Source organism: Raphanus sativus, chromosome 3 (assembly GCF_000801105.2).
Source record: "Raphanus sativus cultivar WK10039 chromosome 3, ASM80110v3, whole genome shotgun sequence".
Lineage (NCBI taxonomy): Eukaryota > Viridiplantae > Streptophyta > Magnoliopsida > Brassicales > Brassicaceae > Raphanus > Raphanus sativus.
The window spans coordinates 8,444,085-8,471,840 of NC_079513.1; the positions used below are offsets into that span (position 1 = coordinate 8,444,085).

Consider the following 27,756-nt stretch of genomic DNA (forward strand, 5'->3'; position numbering starts at 1 on the left):
TAGTATCAATCTGAAACATATACAAAAAAATGAGCCTTTAATAAAAAAACACCAAAATGAGAATCAACCAATATATATCCAAAAGTTAAATAATCATAAATAAGATGATATATCCTGAATAAGATGATTTAATATTGTGATTGTCTTAAATCACATGTTTAATTAAAATATAAAATAAGTAAAATTATTAATTATATTTATTAAGCATATGATAAATAAGCAAAATTACCTAAACCAATGGAAAATATGACAAATAAGCAAAAGGGTAATTACTTAAAATTTTACTTAAAAACATCAAAATAAGAATCAACCAACATATATCAAAAATAATTATAAATAAGATGATATATACTAAATAAGATTTTATAATATTGTGATTATCTTAAATCACATGTTTAATTAAAATTATTAAAAATAAGCAAAACTATTAATTATAATTATTAAGCATATAATAAATAAATAAAATTATCTAAAACTATGGAAAACATGACAAATAAGTAAAATTACCTAAAATCATAGAATACATGACAACTAAGCAAATTTACTTTTAGGATAATAGTATAGATAGATAGATAGATTACTTGGGCGTGAAGTAGGTTTATTTTAATATAGTTATCATTATTAAATCATAATTAACTAACTTATATATGGTCTGAAAGATTTATAGAAATATTTTAATATGGTTATCATTATTAAATCTTTGAAGAAAGCCTAGCCATTGTCCCACATAACATTTTTTATTCGGTATATAATATTTTTTGACAACTATGTATATAATATTTAAGAAATAGAATTGATGTGTATATATGTACGTTTATTATATAGTAGACACATCCATATGTATATTTGCCTAAATGTACGTTTGTTATATATCAATGTTATTGTCAATGAACAATGTAACTTTTATTGTTTTGTATTTGAAAACTGATTTCTATGTATATCATTTCTTATATATTGGCTCAAACATTAAAATATGTTTAGCTACTAACTATAACATCGATTATCGTTAATTAGAAAATATATAATAACATATAAATAATGAAAATTGACTTATATGATTATATCACACATAAAATTTATGGTGTATTTCGTATTTATTGTAAACAAGACTAAAATTTAATATATTAAAAGTTTAGTGAATATATGTTTTTCATCATTTTAAATATATACTAATAATATGTGAGTGTTATTAAATCTAAAAATGGAAAGTTGTAAATGAAAACAACCAAATGTGGTGGCTTGAGGCACATAACATATAATTTGCATTGATCAATATATTCAGTTTTAAATTAACTGTTCATATCTTTTGCCATAATTCACAATCCTTTCTTGAACACTATATAATAATTTGACGTCGTATTAATTTATATAACTTCTCTTTTATGGCAAAAACATTTTCTATGTTTATAAATGTTTTTATTTTTCAAAGTCCCTTTTTAGTTAAATTTTTGATTTATGATAGGCACATAAATGCATATCCTAGATGTACCCAGATAGTTATTTACAAAATTTCATTTAAATTTTTTATATTGTAACAATAAAATCTGTGATTTGTTTTACAAATACGTAATATAATTATCTTATGCAATTTTATGTATTAGAACAAACAATGTAATATATATATCATAATTACTCGAGAATCAAGTGAATATGATTGTTTAGAGAAACAGTACCATTTCAAAAATATTATGTATTAATTGTGAAAGGTGAAATATTAATAACTTATCAAAAAGTTATAGTAATTGACTTATTTACCTAACAATCATATATATATATATATATATATATAATACTGGATAAGACTATTAATGAACTGATTTATGATGTTAATAAATTGATTTACAATCGTATATTTATGTTATAAATTAATAAATTAATTTACACACCTAATAACTATTAACTAGATTTTGACCCGAGATTATATTTTGAAACAAACCACATTTATATGATATAAATTAGTATTTTTAATTTTGTATCTAAATTTAAATGTTACACGTGAAGCGTTACATTCAGTATTTTGAAACTCGATTTGGATCCACAGTTAAAGCGGTTATCCTATATGTAATCCGGTTTTTTTTTAAACTCGTTATTCAAAAATTTTATAAAACCTGGACCCAATTGAACCGAAGGGTAATCCACCATTTGACTTAAATTGTCAAATTTAAAATATTTGAATTTATGAATGTTTATATGAATGATCGATATATTATAAATCTGATATTTCAATTTTACAAAAGTTAGCAACACGAATTTTGATTAAACTAATTTTTCATTTTGTTGTAAACGTAATTGATCAATATTGAGAAGATGCATACTAAAACATAAATAGATTTGAGAAAAAACTATGGTCGCAATATATCTTGTCAAGGTATCATGTTCATTGTTGAGTGTTTATGAAACATGAACCATGTAATACTTCCTCCGTTTCTAAAAGATCCACGTTCTAGAAAAAAACTTTCGTTTCAAAATTATACATTTTTTATATTTTCAATGCATTGATTAATGACAAATTGTATATTTCAAAAAATATAATTGTATTTTTTAAAATCTTATTGGTTAAAAATTACGGGGAATACTTCATTAAAAAAATGCATTGGTAATTACAATTTCATGTTTTTCTTAATAAGTGTGAAAAACTTTAAACATACATCTTTTAAAAACGGAGAGATTAGTTAATATATTATCCTATACTCACACTCTTAGTAATTAAATCCACATTATTACTGATGTATATCTAAATTATTAAGGATAAAAAATAATTATGGGTAATGATCATTGCAGATGCATTCAATGAATATTGTTTGTTTAAGGTAAATAGAGAATATTCATTTTCTTTTATTACCATATAATCAACATTAAATTTTAAATGCAGTGGCATTGCTGTAAATATTTTGAAAAATCAAAGAAACCTCAAAAAAGTCATTTTGGTTTAATAGTATAAATATTTTTTTCTATTTTTCATATAGTTTCTGTTTGAATCCATATACATAATTTTTAAGTAAGATAAAACTTTGGATATTTAGGAAATTTAATATGTGATATATTCAATTTTTTTCTTCCAATCTTAGGCTAGATGAGAAATCATTTTTTCTAAATGTTATTCTATGCTTTATTAGAATTCTAAAGATCATGTTTTCTATTTTGATTTAAGAATAGAAAATGAAATTATTTTGGAACTTATTAAATTAAATTTAATAGAATATTCTATAGTGTCAAATATATTTTCATATAATAGAAACTGATATGTGTATGTATTGTTTTTTTTGTTTGAATATCATTAATTGGATTTGCACAGAAACATTTATGACTAATTTTTGTTATAGTCATATCTAAAACCCACCCATATATGCTAATTATGATGATTATATCTATTACACTACTAAAAGGAGAATATGAAGCTCCTTGAGCCTGTCCACGTAGGACAGTAAATTCGTCCAATAGGATTTAAGTAATTGTCCACGTCATTTCATTTGCGATCTATCATGTTTTGGGCTTATATTTTTACGGCTCTTTCTGATTTCACGGCTGTAGCCCATGTGAGTCTCCATTCTCCACGCTGTTGTCGTAACCCTATCTTCTTCATCGCTTACCTTTCGACTCCCACCCCTTCCATTTCTCATCTCTCCCAATCCGTTTCAAGGATTAACTTCACCGCAATTTTTCAACTTCATCTCTCTCAAGGCCGATGGACCCTAATTTTTCTGTATCGAAGAAACGAGCTCTCTCTCTCTTTCGTACGGCGATGAATCTTTGACGTCTTATCTTCCTTTCACCATCTGAAACGGTCCGGCGTCGTGTTTACTCCATTGATTCACTCCCCCCCCCCCCACGATGTCTTCTTCAATGATTTGTTCCGATCTACAAGCCGGTGTTTTTCTGTATAAATATATGTGATTATTTCTCTTCTTGGACTCCATCTTTGAGCTTGCTTGATTGATCATGATAAACTATTGTTTCGTTAATTTGTTTTTACATTGTATCTTAGGGGCAGAGAGTATGTGAGAGCAATAGATAGTGAGAGAGGAGATAATGAATGGTGGTGATGAGATCAGAGCTTCGTCGTTTTAGATCGGACATTCTCAGTTCAGGCGAAGAAGTTCGAGAAGGTGTCTTCTCATCGATTCACTTTCCTGTATTTTTATCTGCATCTCTGTTTGCTTCCTTTTCAATTTATTTTATTTTATTTTATGTTAGTGGTTTCTGTTTGCAAATCTATGCTCTGTGATTACAATTAAAAAAAATTTGCTCAGACATATGTGTGTGTTTATTGTAATTATCAACAGGCTGTACTGCTTACAAGCAAGGGACTGGACGAGAAACGTCTGTGTTAGAATTGGTTGCTGCTTTTAAAAAAGCTTCTGGCAAGGTAAACATAGCGCAGAGTAAAACTAAAATATCTCTTGAATATTTCTGTGGTATAAAGTTGGTTGAAACAAATAACATATTTTGCAGAAAATACCTACCAAGCTTTGTCCGAGAAGGGCAGGAGATGCAACTGCAGTTTATGCTTCAACAGAGAGAACTGAGAAAGAACTTGGCTGGAAGTAAGTTAAACTCTTTCACCATTGACGTTTTGGTTTTAAACTGTTGATTGCGTCATCTGATTTGGTACTTTCCTCGAACCCATCGAAGTCAGATCTTTATTTTCCTCACTGCAACAGAAAAAAAACAATGTCGAGAAGATACGGCTGAGTGCAAAAACCTAGATTACAGAGTTGTAAATGAAAGTATTTTAATGGGCCTGAGAACATTTTTTGGCTTACTATAAAGCTTATCTACCTATCTATCTAAATTCAATCACAAGATAAGTATATGGCCGTAACTCCATTTATTGTTATCAAATCTGATGAGGTGTTCTGTACTGGTAGAATTACATGGTAATGGAGTTTTTCCTCTTTGCGAAGACTGATTAAAATTCAATTTCATTACATATTCTCATATCATTGTTTTCCTTAGGAAGTGATCATATATGTGTATTCAACTTACCCAATTCTTCTTTTTGTTTTCGTTAGGTAGATTGTCTTTTATTCAACTGAGCCAAGTGTTTTACGAAAATCAAAGGTGGCTTGAGGTACTTCAGGTGAAATATATTTTAAAAAATATTATTCTCTTTTTCTCTACTCACTTTTTTCACCAGATCATACTTTCTGTTCACTTAAGCTTTTGTTTGCAGTTCTTTCAGTGAGTGTCAACCTCCACATGAGAAACAGAGGATGCAACTTAACAGAGAACTGGGTTTAGGTCCAAGACGGATAAAGTTTTGGTTTCAGAACCGAAGAATACAGAATAAGGTTTTCAACGTCTTACTTTCTCTCTTCCTCGCTTAGTCTCTTCTCCCATAAAAAAAGAAAGAGAAGTCCTTAGTTTTGCTTCACCGTCGTCTCTTCTTGCAGGCACAACAAGAAAGAGTTAATAGTTGTGCACTCAAGGAAGAGAATGATTGGATTCATTGCGAAAACATTGCCATTCGAGAAGCTCACAAACACACCATTTGCCATAACTGTGGTGATGCTCCTGTTCATGACGACTCTTTGATGAACAGAAGCTTTGAATCTAAAATGCTTCTAGCTTTTTCTTTACCATCTCATGTTCAAAACAATGATACTTTGTTCATAGAGAAGCTCCTCTCAGGCTGTCCTGTTCTTGAAGATTTCACGGTGTGTAGGGTTTTTGATGACAGTGTACCTGTTCAGCGTGTGAGATCTCAGTGTCTTAAGAGGTTTTGTGTAAAGTTTGGCCGTCAAAGAAGAATTTTTGGTAAAGAGTATGCGGTTGGTGCCAGTTTAATGAGAACTGTTGGTATCAAATCTTTTTTTACTATTTGTTACTATATGTTGTTGAGACCTCACAAGAAAAGTAAGAAAATATGAGGAAACCATAAGAGTAAATAAACTAATACAACATTAAGCAACAATATGGCAACAAACATTTTTTTTTTATTTCTGTTCAAACAAAAAGAACGAAAAGTTTAAAAACAAAATAATCTATTAAGTTTAACTAATACAATAAAATATTAAAGTTAACTAATAAAATATTAAAGTAAAATATGAGGAAACCATAAGAGTAAATAAACTAATACAACAGTAAGCAACAATATGGCAACAAACATTTTTTTTTATTTCTTTCAAACAAAAAGAACGAAAAGTTTAAAAACAAAATAATCTATTAAGTTTAACAAATACAATAAAATATTAAAGTTAACTAATAAAATATTAAAGTTAACTACAAGTAACAAAAAAACTAATCCTCCAAATGATTAAAAAGTTAAATCAGAAATAAAAATCAATGATGCGATATCAAATTAGAATGTGAAATTAATACAAAACAGTGAAATGAATTTATAAAAATGAAAAATATGAAAATAAATATGAAAATAATGGTTTTGGATCATAATTTTGGACCGAAAATATATTATAAATTCTCCTAAAAATTAAACAGATGCATTAATCTTTAATACTAGGTGGTTTGCCCGCACACCAGCATAATTTTATTTTAAATATTTATTAATTCAAAATTATAATAATAATTAAGTTATTATTTATGATATCAAAAATTAAACTAAACATCAAATGTGGAAGCCCCTTAGTCCAATGGTTTGACTAAGGGTTCAATTACTTCTACACCCGGAGGTCTGTAGTTCAAACCCCAGAAAATACCAAATTATGTAGATTATGTGTATTCAGGCGGCTCAGAGTGGTGCAGTCAGGCGTGTATTCTCACAAGTTGGTAAAATTGTCGGCTGTAAAATCGTCTTTGTAATATTCTCATAGTATGTAATAGCATAATAGCATAATTAATCGATAATAATCGATCCAGACGTTAAAAAAAAACTAAACATCAAATATTTATATATGATAAAAAAATTCATAAAATACTGATATTTATTATTGTGTTGGAATTTTAAAAACACCCAAATATTTGAAATATTTTAAAAAAATAAATTTATACAAATGTTTTTGATTGAATAATATCTAATTGTAATTTTTTTATTTTAATTTGAATTTTTATAATTTTAAAAATATTATTTCCATATAACAACACAGTATATAAGAGTTATCTTTTTCACAATATTAATTTATAATCTATTATAACATATAAATAAAATATTATTAATTTAAAATTTTAAAATAAAAATTATTATTTTCAAATAACAACTTAATATATGTAAGAATTATCTTTTATTTTTGACAATATTAATTTATAATCTAATATAACATATAAATATAATATTATTAATTTTTCGTTTTTAACTTTATTTTTTAGATATTACTTTCAGATAACAACACAATATATATAAGAATTATCTTTATATTTTGATAATATTAGTTTATAATCTAATATAACATATAAATATAATATTATTAATGTAAATTTAGTTTTTAATTATATAATAGATTATATAAAATTATTAAGGGTAACAATTACTTTAACCGCTCTAACTTTTAACGTGAGAGCTCCGTTGCGAAAATTTACTTCGCAAATAATAGTATAGATTTGAAAATATTAATTTATAATCTAATATAACATATAAATATAATATTATTAATTTTTCGTTTTTAACTTTATTTTTTTAGATATTACTTTCAGATAACAACACAATATATATAAGAATTATCTTTATATTTTGATAATATTAGTTTATAATCTAATATAACATATAAATATAATATTATTAATGTAAATTTAGTTTTTAATTATATAGTAGATTATATATAAAATTATTAAGGGTAACATAGACTTTAACCGCTCTAACTTTTAACGTGGGAGCTCCGTTGCGAAAATTTACTTCGCAAATAATAGTATAGATTGTAAAAAATATAAGGAAAACATTAAGTTAGAAAGTATATAAACATTACAAAAGATAATAATTGTAATAAATACTCCCCTGTTTCCAAATGTAAGTAGTTCTAGCAAAAATAATTTGTTTCACAATATAAGTACTTTACATATTTCAATGCATTTTTTTAATTATTGGATATTCACGCTTTTAAGCATACTGAAACGAAAGTAGTATTATTTAAGAGTAAAAGTTAAATAAGTTGTGAATATCTATTGAGCAGTGTTCTAAAAAGCGGTTTAGGCGGCCGCCTAGGCGGCGCTTAGGCACTAGGCGTTATAGGACCGTGGCGATTACTCTTTAAACCGCCTAGATAATTATAATATTGTAATAATAAATAATATATAATTTATTATTCATAATTTATAATAATTAAATATTCTAATATATATTTTTATGAAAATAATTTTTATCATATATAAATAATAGTTTTTACTATTATTAAATATAAAATATTACATATATTTAATATATTGCTATAATTTATAAACGCCTAGACCGCTTAACTAATAATCTAGGCGTCCGCTTAGTCGTTCTAGGCGCTAAGCGTTAGGTCGCTTCCCGCTTAGCGCCTAGCGCTTTCTTGAACACTGATTGAGAGTATCTCGGTTATTTATTATGCTGAATTTTAATCTAGAATAATATTTTAACTATAGTTAGCTCCAAAATTGTCTTAACCAAATTATATATAATTCATATTAAAATATTTTTCAAAATCTTGCATGAAAGAAACAAAATACAATGGTAGAAAAAAACTAAAATAATATAACTAAAACAAACAACATAATAGAAAATCCCACGACATAATGAAATACCTTACCACTTAAATTATTTGTTGGTCTCTTTTTAGGCTATACTAATTATGTATCCAAATTTGATTTGGACCATATACAATAAGAGAAATTTTTTCCTATAACCACCAAAAACTTAAAATTAAGAAACTAACAATTCTTCCACTTCTTTCTCTTCTCTTAGCTTCATATATCTCTCTAGACAAAAAGTTCTATTATAAGTTCGGACATTATTTTGCTACCATCTTAATAACGAAAACATAACCCATCAATGTAAATTTTGAAATCTATAAAAAAATTCACACTTTTTAATATTTGAACCATATATATTAACAGTACATCAAATTCTTCATAAATAATCTTTATAACTAACAATACATCAAATAGTTATGGCTTTCTGTTAAAAAATAGTTGCGAATTCATTATTTTCAAATTTTGTTGATATGGATTTAAAGAAACATAAAAACAACATAAATTTATTTGTCTCAAAGTCTCAAATATAATAACACATCTATATATAACCTAACATGTTATTTATAAATATTAAACAGTAACAATTAATATCATACTTTATGCTACTTGCTTTTTTTAAAAAATAATAAATTGACTTTTCTTATTCGAATTATATCTAAAATATGTATTGTTCGCATTTGTATGTTGTTCTTATTAAAAAAATGTGTGTATCTATATTTAGGTTCATATATTTATGTGTGTACCTTATCCGACTGATTTTGGTTGTGTGTAGAGTCAGAACATTGTTAAATTTTATAATTTGCAAAGTATTTTAAGAACATAAAATATATTGTTCAAAAACGAAAAAAGCTTTAAATAAATTTTAAATAATATATAATTACTTATGGATACAAAAAACTTTCCATGTAAAATTAGTATTTTTTCTTGACTCATCCATAAAAAATTAGATAAACTGACCAAAAATTATATTTTCACCATTTTTTCATCATAAACCATTAAACATCGAACATTTTCCGCGCGTAGCGCGGACATCGCATCTAGTATCTTTAAACAAAGAAAATAATTAAAAAATTAAGTCCTGTAGAAAAAGTAAGTTTACGGACTATCACATACAGAAATAAGACAAAACTATCTAATGCAAATCATATGTAAAACTATATTAGGAAATTTAAATGTTAAGATATTGAATTTTTTTTTAAAATATTGACATTTGGTTATTCAAAGAATATTTTTTTTCAAATATTCCAAAGATATCGTCAAGATATTGTAATCAATTTAATTCTTAATGTTTAATATATTCTAATGGCACACTTGCAAATAGTAAAGAAAATTAAAGGGATTTAAAAAACATTTTCTGTTTTAACCGTTGGTTATGGAAGAAAATGTTGTTAATTTCCGATGCATATTTTAAAAATTTTAGTTGGTTAGGGCAGTTGCATTGAGGGTTGGTGGGACAAGTTCTCACGTTTCCCAACAAAAAAAAATTATTATAATAACAAAACACGCTGAACTCGTCTCGCAAAGGTCTTTCGGGATGAACCCGTCTCATTACTGTTTGGCGGGTCCCACGCCACGTGGCGGCCCGCTATTGGTCAGATTTTTTTTTTTTGGAAAAAAATAAAACGAAAAAATAAATTAAAAATAAATAAAAAATATTAAAATTGTGAATCCCAACCGGGGTTCACTGATGGGCATGCCCTATATGTTGTTTAGATTTTTAACTAACTTGCGATAATGATGCTATATTTTGCTCCTGAAATAATATTTGTGGATTTATAGCTATTAATTTAGTATATCTTAGCATAATATACAGAGAAAATTTGGTAATCAAATTGTGAAGCTATATTATTTAGGTTTAAGGTTTCTATTTAACTATAAACATAAAATGAACATATAATTAAATAAAATCTCAGCTTTTTCGTCCAGGATTTTCAATGTTGAAATTTAAATATAGTATAGAGTATGATTGTCATCTCTGTTAATCCTGTCAAAACAAAACTGCCTGAGAACAAAACTAATCTCACTCCTCACGTTTATAACAGTAGTGAAATTAAGATGTTAATCATCCGTCAGAATGATAGGCACTAAGTAGTTTAACAAACGCATAGAGATTATTTTTCTGATAAATACACTCACCCATCACATTTTATTTTTATGTAATGCTGTTTCTATGTTTCATCAAACTTCAAACCTAATTCGCTCAAAGTAGGTTTTTAATGACTTAGAAAACAGAGAATACCTTAATATACAAGCAACTAAAGTTAACGAAACTGACCCACATGAGAGAATATGGGGTCAACTGACACCAGTAAAATTATAGAAATCAGATTTGCAAGCCATACTCATCAGTTACCACTACAAGAAAACGCGTCTATAACAACGACACGTTACGAGGAAATTATTTCCTCGTAAATTTACGTGGTGGTTACGACGAAGTTACGAAAAAATAATTATTCGTCGTAAAGGAGTTGTAAAGTTACAACGATACCGTTTCGTCGTAAACCCAATGTAATTTTACGAAGCTTTTACGTGGAAAGCCCAATTCGTCGTAAACTCATTGTAAATATACGAGTGATTTACGACGAATCATGTAACCGTTACTTTTGGTGAAAACGTGCATATAGTATGGTTTAAAGTAACTAACTTCGTTGTAAAATCATTGTAAATTTACGAGTGATTTACGACAAATCATGTTACCGTTTTTTTTGGTGGAAGCGTGTATATAGTGGGGTTTAAATAAACTAACTTCGTTGTAAATTAGTTGTAAATAAGATGTAAAAACGATGTAAAACCATAGTAAAGCTTTTCGTTGTAAAATCCATGTTATACCTTCACCTACCAGATACGAAAATCGTCTATATATATGATCATTTCTCAATTCAAATAACACACAAACGAAATCAAAGAAAAAAAACCAGAAAAAAGAAAAACAAATTGCTGATAGCTATAATATTTACGAGTTACGAAGTTGGATGTATTCGCATAAAGATGATTCTGGTAGAGTGACGGATGCATTTCTAAGCGGGCTAGAGACATTCATGCACCAGGCGGGCTGTACACCTATCACGCAGGAAAGCGGTAAGATGTTCTGCCCTTGTCGGAAATGCAAGAATTCAAAATTTGCTCGTAGTGAAACTGTATGGAAGCACTTACTAAACAGAGGATTTACACCACAATATTATATTTGGTATTAACATGGGGAGGGTTATGGTGGAAATGAAGCTAGTAGTAGTAATAATTTTGAGGATGCTGGTAATAGTGAAGAACCGAATCATTTGCATAATGAATCTAGTTATCATCAGGAGGAGCAGATGGTAGATCATGATAGGGTTCAAGACATGATTACTGATGCATTTTTAGAAACAACTACAACAATAGCTCATGAAACTGGAAATGTAGAAGAACCTAATTTGGATGCAAAAAGGTTTTATGAAATGTTAGATGCTGCAAATCAACCAATCTACACTGGTTGTAGAGAAGATCTCTCTAAATTGTCTCTAGCAGCTAGGATGATGAACATTAAAACAGATCATAATTTACCTGAGAATTGCATGGATGCTTGGGCGGAGTTGTGCAAAGAGTATTTGCCAGAAGACAACGTGTCAGCTGAATCTTATTATGATATTCAGAAATTGGTTTATAGTCTTGGGTTGTCTTCGGAGATGATAGATGTTTGCATCGACAACTACATGATCTATTGGAAGGATGATGAGAAGTTAGAAGAGTGTCGATTCTGCAAGAAACCACGATTCAAGCCGCAAGGACGTGGGAGGAATATGGTACCGTACCAAAGGATGTGGTACCTACCAATTAAAGACAGGTTAAAAAGATTATACCAATCGGAGAGGACTGCTGCATGGATAAGGTGGCATGCTGAACATGTCCAGAAGGATGGCGAGGTCGCTCACCCATCAGATGCAAGAGCGTGGAAACATTTCAACAAGGTATACCCAGATTTTGCTGAAAATATTCGGAATGTCTATCTTGGGTTATGCACCGATGGATTTAGTCCATTTGGTATGTCTGGGAGACAGTATTCTTTGTGGCCAGTTATTCTTACGCCGTACAACCTGCCGCCGGACATGTGCCTGGAACAGGAATTTCTATTTTTGACCATATTAATCCCTGGGCCGAAGCATCCAAAACAGTCGTTGGATGTATTTCTTCAACCACTGATACATGAGCTAAATGAGTTGTGGTCAGAAGGGGTAAGAACTTATGATTGTTCCACGAAAACCAATTTTACGATGCGAGCAGTTCTGCTGTGGACGATAAGTGACTTTCCTACTTATGGAATGTTGTCTGGCACAACTCATGGAAGGTTATCTTGTCCATATTGTCTTGCATCTACGAATGTTTTTCAACTGAAGAATGGTAGAAAGAGTTGTTGATTTGATTGTCATCGTCGATTTCTTCCCATTGCCCATCCCTACAGAAGAAATAAGACATTGTTTAAGAAAAACAAAGTTGTCAGAGACAGTCCTCCTCCATATCTCACCGGCCAGCAGATCGAGGAGGACATTGATTATTACAGAGCTCAAGAAACTGTGAAGAAAGGAGAAAACTGGCATGTTCCTGAAAATATGCCTGATGGGTATGGGGTATCTCACAATTTGGCATAAGAAAAGTATATTTTGGGAGCTACCTTACTGGAAAGATCTTCTTTTACGCCACAACCTGGATGTGATGCATATAGAGAAGAACTTTTTTGACAACATCATGAATACAATACTGAACGTCCCAGGAAAGACAAAAGATAACGAAAAGTCAAGGATGGACATACCCGATATGTGCTCAAGAAGTGAGTTACATATCAAGAGCAATGGAAACGTTCCTGTTCCCATTTTTCGATTGTCATCAGAAGCGAAGTCAACTTTGTTTGACTGGGTTGCATCAGAAGTGAAGTTTCCTGATGGTTACGTTTCAAATCTGTCAAGATGTGTTGAACGAGGTCAAAAGTTCTCATGAATGAAGAGTCATGATTGTCATGTGTTTATGCAACGACTACTTTCATTCGCTTTTGCTGAGCTCCTTCCAACAAATGTACATGAAGCACTTGCAGGTAAATATTAATTAATATTATGAAATGTTACTAATTTGGGTTATATTTTCAATATACAGCGATCGGAGCTTTCTTCAGAGACCTTAGCACACGTACGTTCAAGAAAGAAGTCATCGAACAACTTCATGAGAACATCCCGATCATAGTGTGCAACCTAGAGAAGATATTTCCTCCATCATTTTTTGACGTCATGGAACATCTAGTTGTCCACCTCCCGTACGAAGCATTACTTCGCGGACATGTTCACAACGGATGGATGCATCCATATGAGCGTTCTATGAAACATTTGAAGGGGAAAGCAAGAAATCTTGCAAAGGTGGAAGGTTCGATTGTGGCTGGAAGTTTGACAGCAGAAACATCTAACTTCACATCATACTACTTTGCTTCAACGGTTCGTACGAGGAAAAGAGTTCCTAGAAGATATGATGATGGTGGAGTACCGCAATCTTATGCAGTAGACGGTGTTCCTAACATTTTCTTTCAAATTGGACGGTTTGGTGGTAAACTAAGAGAAGTATGGTGGTCCAGTGACGAGGATAAGCATAGTGCCCACACTTATATTCTGCTCAACTGCGAGGATGCTGTGACGCGTTCTTTTGAAAGGTAAATAATATTCGTGTGTATTATATGATATGATGTTAATTAATTATATGATATGATGCATTTGTTTAATTTGCAGCTTGTTTGTATCTCAAGTTGAAGAAGCAATACCAGGAATATCCGCAACCGAGGTGGATGCAAGGAAAGATAAGCACTTTGTCAAGTGGTTAAAATGACAGGTAATATTAACATATTAAGTAATCTTTGGTACTATTATTGATAATGTAAAATTCTAACAGTGATGTATTAATTTGTAGGTTGATTATGACGATCCATATTATCCTGTATGGTTTCATGATTTGATCCAAGGTCCAGTAGTAAAGGTCACCACATCATCTATGTACTTCACACGAGGTTTTACTTTTCATACATATGAGTATGGGAGACATCGGGCAACAAGCAACTACGGAATATGTGTGAAAGGTGAAACAGACTTTACGGGATCTTACAAGAGATTATTGAAGTGGAATTTCCAGGGTTGTTGAAGCTAAAATGTGTCCTCTTCAAATGCGAGTGGTGCGACCCCGTGGTGTTCGGTTTAACAAATTTGGTGTTGTGGATATCCATTCTGGGAGAAGATATAACAAATTTGAGCCTTTCATCTTAGCTTCCCAAGCCGAACAAGTTAGCTTCCTTCCATACCCTCGCCTTCGAAGTTCTGGGATAAATTGGTTAACTGCTATCAAAATTACACCTCGTGGACAGATTGTTGCTGGAGAAGAACCACCTTTGCAAGAAGAAGATGCAATCAATGAAGTTGACGTACCTGATCAACAAACTGATGAAATTCTTTTGATCGACCCGGATAACCGTCAATATGAAGATCTTCCCGAAGATGTGACGGATGAAGCACGTGAAGATGAGTTCGATAGAAGCGATGATGATCATTGTAGTGATGTTGATGAGAACTCAAACGATTCTTCATGATGTAAAATATGTAACAAATGTTGATTTTTATTTGAAGATCTTATTTTCATATGTGTATCAAATTCTATTTTATATAATATGCATTTTTTTTTTAAAAAAGGAGTTTATGGTTTGAGTTGGAAAAAGAGGTTGAATGTGTAAAAGATATGATAGTATAGATATATAAGTTTGGGGTTTAGGGATTTTGATTTTCGGGGTTTCACATATTTCGTTGTAAAAAAAAACGCGGGCCTGGTACTTTCCTCGTAAAATTTAGGTTCGTCGTAACTTCGTTGTAAACCATGAATCGGAGTTTAGGGATTTGATTTGTGGTTTCATACAGGCGTTGTAAATACGACGTAAACAAAAAAACACGGGCCTGGTACTTTCGTCGTAATTCCTGAAAGCACGTCTCCTCGTAAATTCGTCGTAAACTAAAACACGGGCCCTGGTACTTTCGTCGTAAACCAAAAACGCGGGCCTGGTACTTTCGTCGTAAATTTACGACGAATTTACGAGGAATGTGTTTTCTATATACATGCAATGCCTCTGAACGAGGCTTCCTCGTTCATTCCTCACAAACCTCTCTCTCTCTCTCTAAGGTAACTCCTCTCTCTCTCTCTCTAGTTAGTTTTTTTTTATAATTAGTTTAGGTGGTTAGTATAGAGAATTAGTTTAGAGAATTAGTTTAGGGAATTAGTTTAGGTGGTTAGTATAGAGAATCTTTTTTAAAAATAATTAATTAATAGTGTTGTGATTTTTAATTAATTTTTTTAAAATAATGTAGATCATGGCTCCTAGGAAAAAACCACCACCGACTTATAATGAGATGTTTGGCGACGGTGCCAAGACGTCTTCTTCCGGCGGCCGAACATTTTCTGATGCCGTTCCGGACTCTCAGACATCTCAGAGAGTTTGGAGTCCTCCTCCTCCCGCACCTCAGATGGCTCCACCTCCACCTCCTCCACCAGCAGCTCCGCAGGAGCCCATCCCAGGGGCAGATGTTCATCCAGACTTGCGGGTGCCTCCTCATGCTCCATACGCAAGATATACGGTGGAGGATTTGCTTTCCCAGCCTGGACGGGAGGGTATGGACGTTTTGGACCCCGATAGACCGCCGGGTACTTATTGGTAAGTACATTTATAATTTAAAATTTTCAAATCATTTTTATATTTTTTAATTAACAAATTGGTTCAATTTGTAGGTTTGGGGCCAACAACCGTGTTTCCCGGAACGTTTCACAGACGATGAAGGGATACTTAGACGGAGCTTATCCAAACTGGAGCTTGACTCCAGATCACGTCAAGACCACTTGGTTTAAACAGTCTGCGGTAATTTTTCAATTTTCTTTTTAATATTTAATTTTATTATTTTTATTAATTATTAATTATTAATGGTTTTATAATTTTGTTTGTTTCAGCAAAAGTGGCACTGGTCCTTAGGAATCACCGAAATGGTGAAGAAGGAATTCGAGGCAAAGGCGAAGACTCGCCTTACCAACACGGTCTCGGATTGGAAGGATAAGTGGGAGATCTACGGCTATGACGGGAAGCCCACTGGGGTCACCAATGATGTATGGGATGGCCTCATCGCCTTTTGGAAGCTACCCAGCTCAATCCGGAAGGCCAACTCCTGCTCCGCTTCCCGTAGGACCAAGGATAAAGACGGGAATTTGCCTATGGTTCATACCACCGGGCAAAAACCTCATGCCGGGATCCGTCTCGAAAGTGTAAGTTTTAATAAATTTGAATTTCAATATTTAATATTTTATTATTGTTTTTTTGTAGTTTGAGAAGACCGGAATCATGCCATCTTTGTCCGACCTCTTCAAGATGACTCATGCCAAACCGGACGGGACTTTTGTTGATCCTGCATCCGAGAAGCTCTTCAACACTGTGGCTGCTCGGATTGATGAGCGGGAGACGCAACTCACCCAGCAGTCTCTGAATGGATTACCCGTCAAATTGACGACGGAAGAGGTCGACAGGATCTTCGAGGAGGTAAAATTTAAAAGTTAGTTTAAATTAATTTTACTATTTCAACAATATTAACTATTTAATATTTTTTTTTGTAGGTTGCTCCAAGAAAGAAGGGCCGGACGGTGGGAATCGGTTCTGTTAACGAAGTCGCAAGGGCGACTACGTCATACTCTTCGAGACGGGACCAAGAGACTTCTCAGATGCAGGCTCGATTGGATACCCAGCAGGAGCGTTTAGACTCTCTCGAGAACCTGTTGGATATTATGGCGATGGGGAACCCGACCATGCAGAGAGCGTTGGCGGCCAGACGAGAAGCTCTCGGGATGCAACAACGGGATCCTGAATCTACCGATCCAGTGGGAGCGGGACCGAGCGGAGTGGGACCGAGTGGGACCGACTACTTTGATGATGTATCGCTCCCGTAGTTTTTTTTTATAATTTCGTTTTGTAAAATATTAAAACTTAAATTTTATTTATGAAATATTTATTTTCTAAACAATTGTTTTTTATTATTTGAAATTTTAATTTGTATAATTTCCAATTTTATTATAAATAAAAATAAAATAATAAATGAAATTAATATAATAATTAAACAAACGATGTAAATTCGTCGTAAAGTTTACAACGAATTTACATCGAAGAAGTCGTAAATACGATGTAAACAATTACATCGAGTTTACAACCACGTACATGTAAAGTCGTCGTAAATTTAACAACGAATTTACATCGAATATTTACGTGTATTTTACATCGAAACGTTTACAACTCCTTTACGACAAAACTTTACGAGTTAGTTACAACGAGTGTTTACGTGGATATTACGACGAAAGCTTTCCTTCTCGTTTACGACGAAATCATTTACTCGTAAACGTTACGTGGCGTTTACGACGAATCTTCCTTTACGACGGACGATTAACAACGAAACCCTTTTTGAAGTAAATTCGTCGTAATCCCCCTTTTACAACGAATTTACAACAAAAAGCGCCCTGGTAAATAGTATGTTTTCTTGTAGTGTACCGACAGCAAAATTGGTAAGAAACTGCACCAATGAACCCACAAACCTGGGTCCAAATCCCCTCAATCACCCTATATTTACTTTTTTCATTAATAGTGACCCCGGTAACTTTCTATCCTGGGTCCGCCAACTGCCGCCATTACCATGGCACTTCCCATCTCTCTACCATCGACCAGTGGCGGAGTTACCCTTGTGAGAGGGTGGTCATATGACCCATGTGGTTTTTATTTTTTCTTAAATTTACTTGTATTTCTTATGAAAAAGCTGGGAAAATATTGCAGAATTAGCTGGTTGACCCCTATAATAATAATGTTAATCCTAAGCTTGACCCCTGTAAACAATTAGGCTGGCTCCGCGACTGCCATCGACTACTCAGAGCTACCCATGTAGCTAACAAAGAATCCAACTTTATAATATTTTATTCAGAAAAAAATCTTTCAACTTTTGTCCAGCATAATGAGTTATGCGAAAGAAAATGTATATACTTGTATTGTTTCTATTTTGTCACGTAAAGGTTGTCAACATAGGAAGCGCATTTAACACATCAATTTAATTAGTTATTGTTAAAAAAAAATTGATCTCATTGAAAATAGGAAAAATAAAAAAACATAGGTTATAAATAAACCAATGACAGTGAATAGTAAATAAGTTTGAAATAGAAGTACACCTAAAAAAAGGTCTTCTGTTTTAATAGTATTGATAGAGAAAATAATTCTAAGTAAATGAATTGTGTATCCTAAGCCCATGATGGTTTATAAATAAAAAATCTTCCTCACTTAATTCTCCTATACCCGATCAGTCATATCCCAGTATCCCCATCTATAATTGAAATTCAGTAGTAAATATTAAATACTAAGTTTAAAAAAAAAAATATCAACATTGATGATTTTTTAGTAAGCAACTTTATATCTAAGTTTCAATATTATATACAAAATGTAATGTATGGCACAAATTTTTCAAACAAACTTATTAGAAAAATTTCACCCAGCGCATATGCACGGGTCATCAACTAGTAGATAGATAAAACATAATCAAACATTATTCAGCATAACCAAGTTGCAGATTAAGGTAGCATAAGTTCACAACAATAAACTACTAAGATAACACCATCATCAGAAACGACCCAATCACCACATATCTTCCTCGGCCTGAGACCTCACGTTCCCTTTCTTTTACCACGGTCTGATTCTGTACCTGAAACCAAAACATCACAACACACAAACACATGATCAGATTACTACACAAGAATCTATCACACAACATGGTTGGTTCATATCTACACATCAATATACTCAAAAATGCAAATCTGACCAACTTCATAAGTGATCCAAAAACTAATTAAAATATGCCAATAATTATGATAAATACCAACTAAGAGATCCCATAATCAAAATTCCATGAATCGGACCAGATCATATAGATCCCAACCATGAATAGTCTGGCCAAAGCCATGAACTTTCATTACTTCTTTGATCCGGCCAAGGCCTAAGATCAGTGCCTCCACATCTGAAACATCAACATCCATTACCACATACAAGAATAGATGAAGAACAAAGTATAAGATCAGAGATGGGTGTAACCAAACGAACCAGACCGAACCATACGCACGAACGGTTCATCCGCCGGCTATGTCTGGTGGTTCTCGGCCACACCTCTCCCCTTAGGGGTACGATCTCCAGAAGCTGTCTCCTTCTCATCCTTATCCTTGACTATTTTTCTTGTAACCATCCTCTTGATCTCGCAGACAAACTCCACCGGAAACAACCAAGGAACCACCACGGATCAGATCAACCGCCGGTTTCTCTCTCCTTTTCTCTCTAGAAGTTTTGACTGAGTTCTCTCTTATGAGAATGATATTCTCGACAGAGACAAAGAAAATACAAGGAGAAATTGATCATTAACTCCCCATAACCGCCCTGGCCAAGCGGTTTCCACGAGATAAGTCAAAAGGGGCAGTTTCTCCAAAACGTCGCCCAGTAACCGCCTGTAATCTCCCATAATCGCCCTTGGCAGTTTCTTCCTTTTTCAAATTAATTCCTGAGCCCTTCTCAACTCCCTGGTTTGATATGTGATGAGTTTAATCCAACCGTCACACACGGACCATCGGCTCGGTCCGTAACCGCTCGGACCCGGCCACACCGGTTTGGACCGGAACACTCCGGCCAGCTGAGATAAGCTGACCACCAACTGCTCCCAGCTGAGTGAGCTAGTCTTCCAGCTTCCGTGAGCTGATTAAATCAAAGTTTACTGATTTCCAGCTTCACCTAGCTGACTGAGCTTGATTCGGACCTCGTCCAGCTCCCGGAACACTCATCCAGCTCCTTTACACTTGTTTCCATCGTATCCTGGCTAAGTCTTAGCTTCATGAAGTCCTTAACCATCATTTTGGACCATGATACACTTGTCTCAAGGTCTTACGACCTGACTGGTGTGTCTCCTCGCACCATGGTCCGTCCGGACGATCCTAGCTAGGATTGATGATAGACCCAAAATCGGGAAGGATGGCTTTAGCCGGATGTTGGATATGAACCGAGAAGGAAAGGCACTTCTGGAACTCGGATGGATTGATAGGATCGTCAAGAGGTGCGGAATGACTCTTGATATACCAATGATCTAAGGCTAACCACCAAATAACGGATGAATGTGTTGGCTAACCACCAAACAACACACAAAGATGATTGGCTGACCACCAAATCAACTAGCCGGTTCAAACCGATGAACTAGCTAAATAACTATCTCTCTCTCACTTAGAGAAGAAACAAAAATAAACTCCAAAATGATCTGATTTTATTCATGAAATGAATTACATATTTATAGTAGAATGAGTCAAAGAAAGACTTAAATAATTGTGGAGAACTAGAAGCATAGAAAACACAAACAAAGACTAAGACTTTTTATGAAAAACCGAAATGTGGACTATGACTTTTGACCAGAGTTTGAATGCCTCTTTCCTAGGAACGACTTTGACTCCTTTTGTTGATATTTCTTGATGCAAATGGGCAGGAGACCATCAGGAAAGGCCTGGTCCAATTTGGTGTAAAACGGACCCAAATCGAATTTGTTATGAATTTTTTTGTGGGCCGAAAAAGGCTTATTTCGCCCAGCAGCTAAACCAGCTCCTTCTTCAGTGTCATTTAGCTTATTCAGCTCCAAGTTAGTGTTACTTAGCTCATCCAGCTCCATAGTAGTGTCACTTATCTCACTCAGCTCATCTAGCTCCAAAGTAGTGTCACGATCTGATGGAAAAATCTCGGTTGGATCAAGCTGGTCGACATGATCACCATCATGGGCCATGTCATCATGGGCCATGTCCATGAACCAAAAAGGACGGTGCTCGATTTTGGTTCTATCATACTCTCCATCTTCAAAAAGATTTATCCTCAAATCTGAAACATTAAAAGGCAAAGGATTATAAGCAAAAGAATTATAATCAGTACAATGTTCACCTTGAGTTTGGTCCAGTTTTTGAATGGAAGAAGACCCTTCTTGGTTGGCTTGATGACCATGGATTTGTTCTTCATCTAGCCCCTCCATTGGCTCATGTGTGAAGTCATCAAAAATTGGCAAAGGGTCTTCTTTTTCTGGTTCGGTTTCAATGTTCTCATTCTCCAAAGTCACCATCGGTCTTTGCTTTTGACACTTGATAGCATAATGACCGATTCTATGGCATTTAAAGCACCTGGTAGAATGAGCTTTGCTTGTGGGTTTCACAGCTTTGCTTTTATCAGAAGACAACACATTTGTTTTCAAATCAGAATCTGAAAGAAAAGAAAAATTACTCTGTTGTTTTGGTGGAGGAGAATTGTTGGTGTTTCCCTTCTTTTTGGGTTGACGGATAGCATGAATTGCCTTATGCAACATTTTCTCCAAGCTGGCACAAGTCTGAAATTCGTTCTGATCTAGCGCATCACGGTTGCTTCTCTTGGCTTTGTGAAAGGACGATCTCCACTTCTTACCCTCTTCTCATCATCTTTGGACATGTTTCGTCTGTTCCTTTGTTTCTGCACAAAATCAAACCCATTAGAAGCAAACTGTTTCTTTTCAAAAATAAATTGCTCCTTTTCAAAAACAGTTTTAAAAGGAAAGTAGACGTCTTGTTGTGGTTTTTATTTCTTGAGAAGTCCAAACATCTTGAAAACACTTAACAACCAAGTTAGCAAATTAAATCCTCACACTCTCAACGTGTTTAGCTCTCGATTTTTAGGTGATCACTCAGAGTTCTTTCCACTGGTTCAAAGGATGATAGGCAGTCAAAATTCAGCAATCAAAACCAAAACAACTTTTTATGGGTAAAAGAAAAGAGAAAGAAAGATGAGGAGATTTTTGTATGGTTCCGCCTTAATTGTCCTAAGGCGAGATTTCTCCTCGGCCAGCAGGCTTTCTCTTCCACCACTCCCCTTGGATTTCTCTTCAGAAGTGATTCAAGCCAAAACTTTTACTTTCTTTTATTTTTTCCTTTTTTTCTTTTTAAAACGATTTTTTTTAAATGGCGATCACAAGGGAGTAAAAGAACAGCCCAGATCCAAAAAGATATAAGAAAATAAAATGATGAATATATGAGAAGATGAAAAGAATAATGAAAACAAACCAGACAAAGTGGCTCTGATACCAAATGATAGACCCAAAATCGGGAAGGATTGCTTTAGCCGGATGTTGGATATGAACCGAGAAGGCAAGGCACTTCTGGAACTCGGATGGATTGATAGGATCGTCAAGAGGTGCGGAATGACTCTTGATATACCAACGATCTAAGGCTAACCACCAAAGAACGGATGAATGTGTTGGCTAACCACCAAACAACACACAAAGATGATTGGCTGACCACCAAATCAACTAGCCGGTTCAAACCGATGAACTAGCTAAATAACTATCTCTCTCTCTCACTTAGAGAAGAAACGAAAATAAACTCCAAAATGATCTGATTTTATTCATGAAATGAATTACATATTTATAGTAGAATGAGTCAAAGAAAGACTTAAATAATTGTGGAGAACTAGAAGCATAGAAAACACAAACAAAGACTAAGACTTTTTATGAAAAACCGAAATGTGGACTATGACTTTTGACCAGAGTTTGAATGCCTCTTTCCTAGGCACGACTTTGACTCCTTTTGTTGATATTTCTTGATGCAAATGGGCAGGAGACCATCAGGAAAGGCCTGGTCCAATTTGGTGTAAAACGGACCCAAATCGAATTTGTTATGAATTTTTCGGTGGGCCGAAAAACGCTCATTTCGCCCAGCAGCTAAACCAGCTCCTTCTTCAGTGTCACTTAGCTCATTCAGCTCCAAGTTAGTGTCACTTAGCCCATCCAGCTCCATAGTAGTGTAACTTATCTCACTCAGCTCATCTAGCTCCAAAGTAGTGTCATGATCTGATGGAGAAATCTCGGTTGGATCAAGCTGGTCAACATGATCACCATCATGGGCCATGTCCATGAACCAAAAAGGACGGTGCTCGATTTTGGTTCTATCAATCGGGGACATGACAAGTCTCCCTCACTAATATGGGATTCGTCCTCGAATCCGAGTTAAGTGTTTCATCAGGAAGGAATTTTCTGTACCATTCTGGATACTCAGTTTCCATCCTTGCTTCTGTTTCCCAAGTGATGAGGTAACGAATATTTATACCGCACTGCCATATGTGGCTAGCATATATGATTCCTCTTCTCTATGAACGAAGCAGTTCTCTGTAGCGAATATGAAAATACGAAATAGACACAACAATTATCAAACTTTGCAAATTTTCTCAGGTAGAAATGTTCAACAATTTTTTTTTTAAAATTCTTTATAATATGGATTCAGTACGGTGAAAATGCCTAAAGAACTAACTGGTGAAAGATTCTGTTTATAAACAAAAGGCGGATCTAAATAAGATACCTGGGAATCCAGTAAGAGCATATCCACACCCATGAGCCCTCAGCCACGGCAGGCATTCCTAGCCTCCCAGAAACACAGCAAACGGATTTGAACAGTGGAGGAGGAGCGGCCAGTCTGTAAATCGGCGAGGAAGACAGAAACGTTAGCCATATTTCATAGAATTAGTTTACTGTTAGGTTTGAAGAATGAGAGGATGATTATCTAACGAGGAAATCATACCTTTTATAGACGAAACTCCACCGCCTTGCAGATCCAGAAATCGCATTGAATATAGATCGTGTGTGAGAGGTTAATAGAGGGTTCTAAGATGATAATCTCGTAAATGGAAACGCTTTGTACTCTGAGGAAGAAGATGAAAGATCGATTTCGAAGACCTAATCGACATGGGTGCTCTGGGTAAACCCTATCTAAAACGCAGCACTCCATCTACACGGTATTGACAAAAGGCTCGACAGGACAAAAAGCCAACAAAATTACACCGAAGTCTGGAGTAAGCAGAAGCCCAACAAAAACAAAAGCACAATAAACGACTTAATGAAACTCTACGTTTCAACCGAGGAGGACACGTGTCACTGCGAGGGGAGCTGAATTGATGACGTGGCAGAAGGAGGATTGAGGGAAGGTCTTCTTAATATATATAGATAGATTAAATTAAGAACAAATTTACATTAATAGCCAATCAATAATTAGTTACTATATGTAATATTATTTGAATTGTTTTTTATCTATTTGTTTTATGTTTTACCAAACAGTTACAATACTAATTAGATATAGTTGGAAACATTTAAATATGGGAAAACCGAGCATTGGTGACACAATTATTTAAATACATATCCGTGATATTCATTATTGTTAAGTACGATATGTTTTGATATCCAAACATTTAACATATCTTCATTGTCGTGGCAATTCAGTGATTCCTCCTTCCTCTCCAAATAATGAGTCCATGGTGGTTTCGGTGGCGGATGCTATTTCCATAGCAAATCCGTTAAGATTTGTGTCAACCATCGGAAAGTCACCAAGTGTTCATGATAACCACCGGAGAAGGGTGGAGAGAAAACCCTAGCCGTCAAGAGAGAAAAAGAGAGATTTTTCATAGTTTCAAGCCGATGATCGGAGGCTTCTCCAGCTCCGACATCGGCTTGTTTAATTTGTTCTTTTTCTTTGATCTGTTTTGTTTCAGGTCGCTGTTTTATTGCCAATTTATTTTGAATCTGGCAAGGTTTTTTGTTCTTTTGTATGATTCTTCCAATTAGTTTGGAAAGACAAAACTTTCGGTTCAGTTGAACTGTTTAGAAAAGATAATTGACAGATCTACTGCGGATGGTGGCAACGGGTCTTACCGGCTTCAATCGTTTATGGTTCTTCATTCGATGGTGATGGAGTTCTTGCTGCAAACTATGGTTACTTCGAAACGCAGTATGAAGTTCTATGAAACGGTAATCTCTTTGACTCTGCTAATAGAGCAAAATAAAGAGTTGTCTTATCTCGGTGGCTCCTACTGGAGTAATAAAAAAGAGAATGACAATCGTTTTCAACTCACTCTGAAGCGTGGTGCTTTTGGATTAATATGAAGATTATCTCCTTTGAGATTCATCTATTGTAAAAGCAAATAGCTGAATCTTTAGTCATCCATACGCAAAATAGATGTGTTAGTTTATTTTGGATCCCTACTGATGTATCCCTTTTCTATGTTGTTTGTTGGTTCTCATTGTTTAGAACTCTTTGCTTTGAAGGCTTAATAATACAATCCAGCGATAAAAAAAAAAAAAAAAACACCGGAGAATATCACAACACTAGCAATACTTGTTAGATTTGGCAAATAAAACCTTCTACGGGCATTTGATGTGTCTGATATTTTGACGTTTATTCTAAAATATCTAAACTATTAAAACTAAAGTACATTTAGTATTTACCCCTTAGTTTTGCACAAAAATTACGAGAGATAGTTTTGAACTGTCGTTTTATTTCATGACTAAACCATTGACTTAAATTTGATCCACTTTCCCTTTTAAAATAAAAATAAAACCAAAGTGAACCAAATCTTCCGTGAATCAAATATATATTTCGGTTACTCTTGCTCTTTTTTTTGACATCCTTTGGTTACTTTTGGTCTGCAGAATATAAAAGATTATAAATATTAGATAAATGCAAAATTCGATAGACTACATCAAAAAAACAAATTGTGTTAATATTTAACTATATAATTCTGATACATTATATTGCTTGATTAATAAAAAATGTAATTATCAAAGAAATGTCTCATCTTAGTATTGTTTTTATGAATCTATTGGTTTATCGATTACAATATCATGGTCAGTCTCATGATATATAATAAAATGTGTCAATCAAGTACGTATCATAAAATATTAGTATCATAATAAATAATCCTAAAGATATTACACGAATTCAAGTTGGTTTGTATCTTAAGATATTATTGGATTCAATTGTATCCTATAGTTCCAGAAATTTTGTGAACCCAATTATCATTTTATTATTAACTGCACGAAATCAAAACTAATAAATGAGTACCTAAACTTAATAACATTTCCAATTATTTTCCTATTTCAACGCAGTCGTCACAACAAGAAGGATATGAATTAACTGACAAAATCTTCATATTCTCTAATGAAAACTTGCAAATCACGTTTGGCTAATATTTAAAAACGAGCTGTCCGGTTTTTATGATGATTTAATATAACAAGGAATGTTTACTATATAATTTACAACCGTATATTCTCTGTTCAAATCTTTCGAATCACAACTAACAAAATAATTTCTAAAATTCTCTTATTTAACCTACCGTTTCGGAAGTAACTATATATATCTCTAATCTATTGCGTCACTAGAAAAGCAAGAATCGATCCTCAACCTAAACATGTCTTTGTCAACAACTTTTACTCTTCTCACAAAAGTCTGACCTTTCAAAACCTTATGGCGAGTTCAGGTTAGTGGAAGCAAAACACATATTTGTTAACTTCAATTGCCTACTTTTTTACTATAATCTAACACTAACCGTGTTTTTTTGTAGGGTAACAAAAGAGTCAACATTGACTAACTATATAGATAATCAAACGACATACTGTAAATTGTTAGAAATGTTTACCATTTACTTACCATGAGTTAGCTATTTTCATTATGATTTTTTCAACTGATTCTCATCTTTCTGTCCTTCTCCCTCCAGTCTTGCTTTTCTTCTATTTGCACTACACCTTATAGAAGAAAATTAGCTATAAGAAAATTAGCTCCTAAGTCTTATTTAAAATTGACGGGCGCTTCTATTTGCACTACACCTAATATATTCATCTCAACAAACCGAACGAAATACACCAATATCAAAAATCAACAAATATGAAAGTGTAAAATTTATGTTTAATATTTAATCATTCCAAACATATACCCGCGCGGGTGCGCGGGTCCAAAATCTAGTATCTTATTAAAGCAGAAGTACCTTTTAGTTTTGTTTGGCAACATGAATTGCAAAGTTAAAAAAATTAAAATGTTGTTTGGACACAAAGATAACATCTATCTTCAGTTGGGCTTATGTTTTCTTTTAAATTGTTACTATATAATAATTGGGCCACATTATTTAATTTGCTATTATGATCTATTTTGATAACTAGATTATTTATTGGTTCATTGTAATTATTAGTTGTTTATTATAATTATTGATATTTATAATTTTTATATAATACAAAGGTAAAAATATATTTC

The 27,756-nt window shown here is 33.3% G+C and overlaps 1 long non-coding RNA gene across 4 annotated transcripts; it reads left to right on the forward strand.

Annotated features, from left to right (window-relative positions):
• Positions 1–3,518: 3,518 nt before the first annotated feature.
• LOC108844524 (uncharacterized) lies at positions 3,519–5,901 on the forward strand. Of its 4 annotated transcripts, none has more exons than XR_001948470.2 (7): positions 3,519–3,890; positions 3,986–4,106; positions 4,284–4,366; positions 4,453–4,544; positions 5,013–5,080; positions 5,161–5,291; positions 5,394–5,901. It is a non-coding gene; the product is annotated as an uncharacterized LOC108844524 (long non-coding RNA). The 4 variants fall into 4 exon arrangements; XR_008943429.1 differs by having other exon boundaries at positions 3,992–4,106; positions 5,174–5,291; XR_001948469.2 differs by having other exon boundaries at positions 3,519–3,878; positions 5,174–5,291.
• The last annotated feature ends 21,855 nt before the right edge of the window (positions 5,902–27,756 follow it).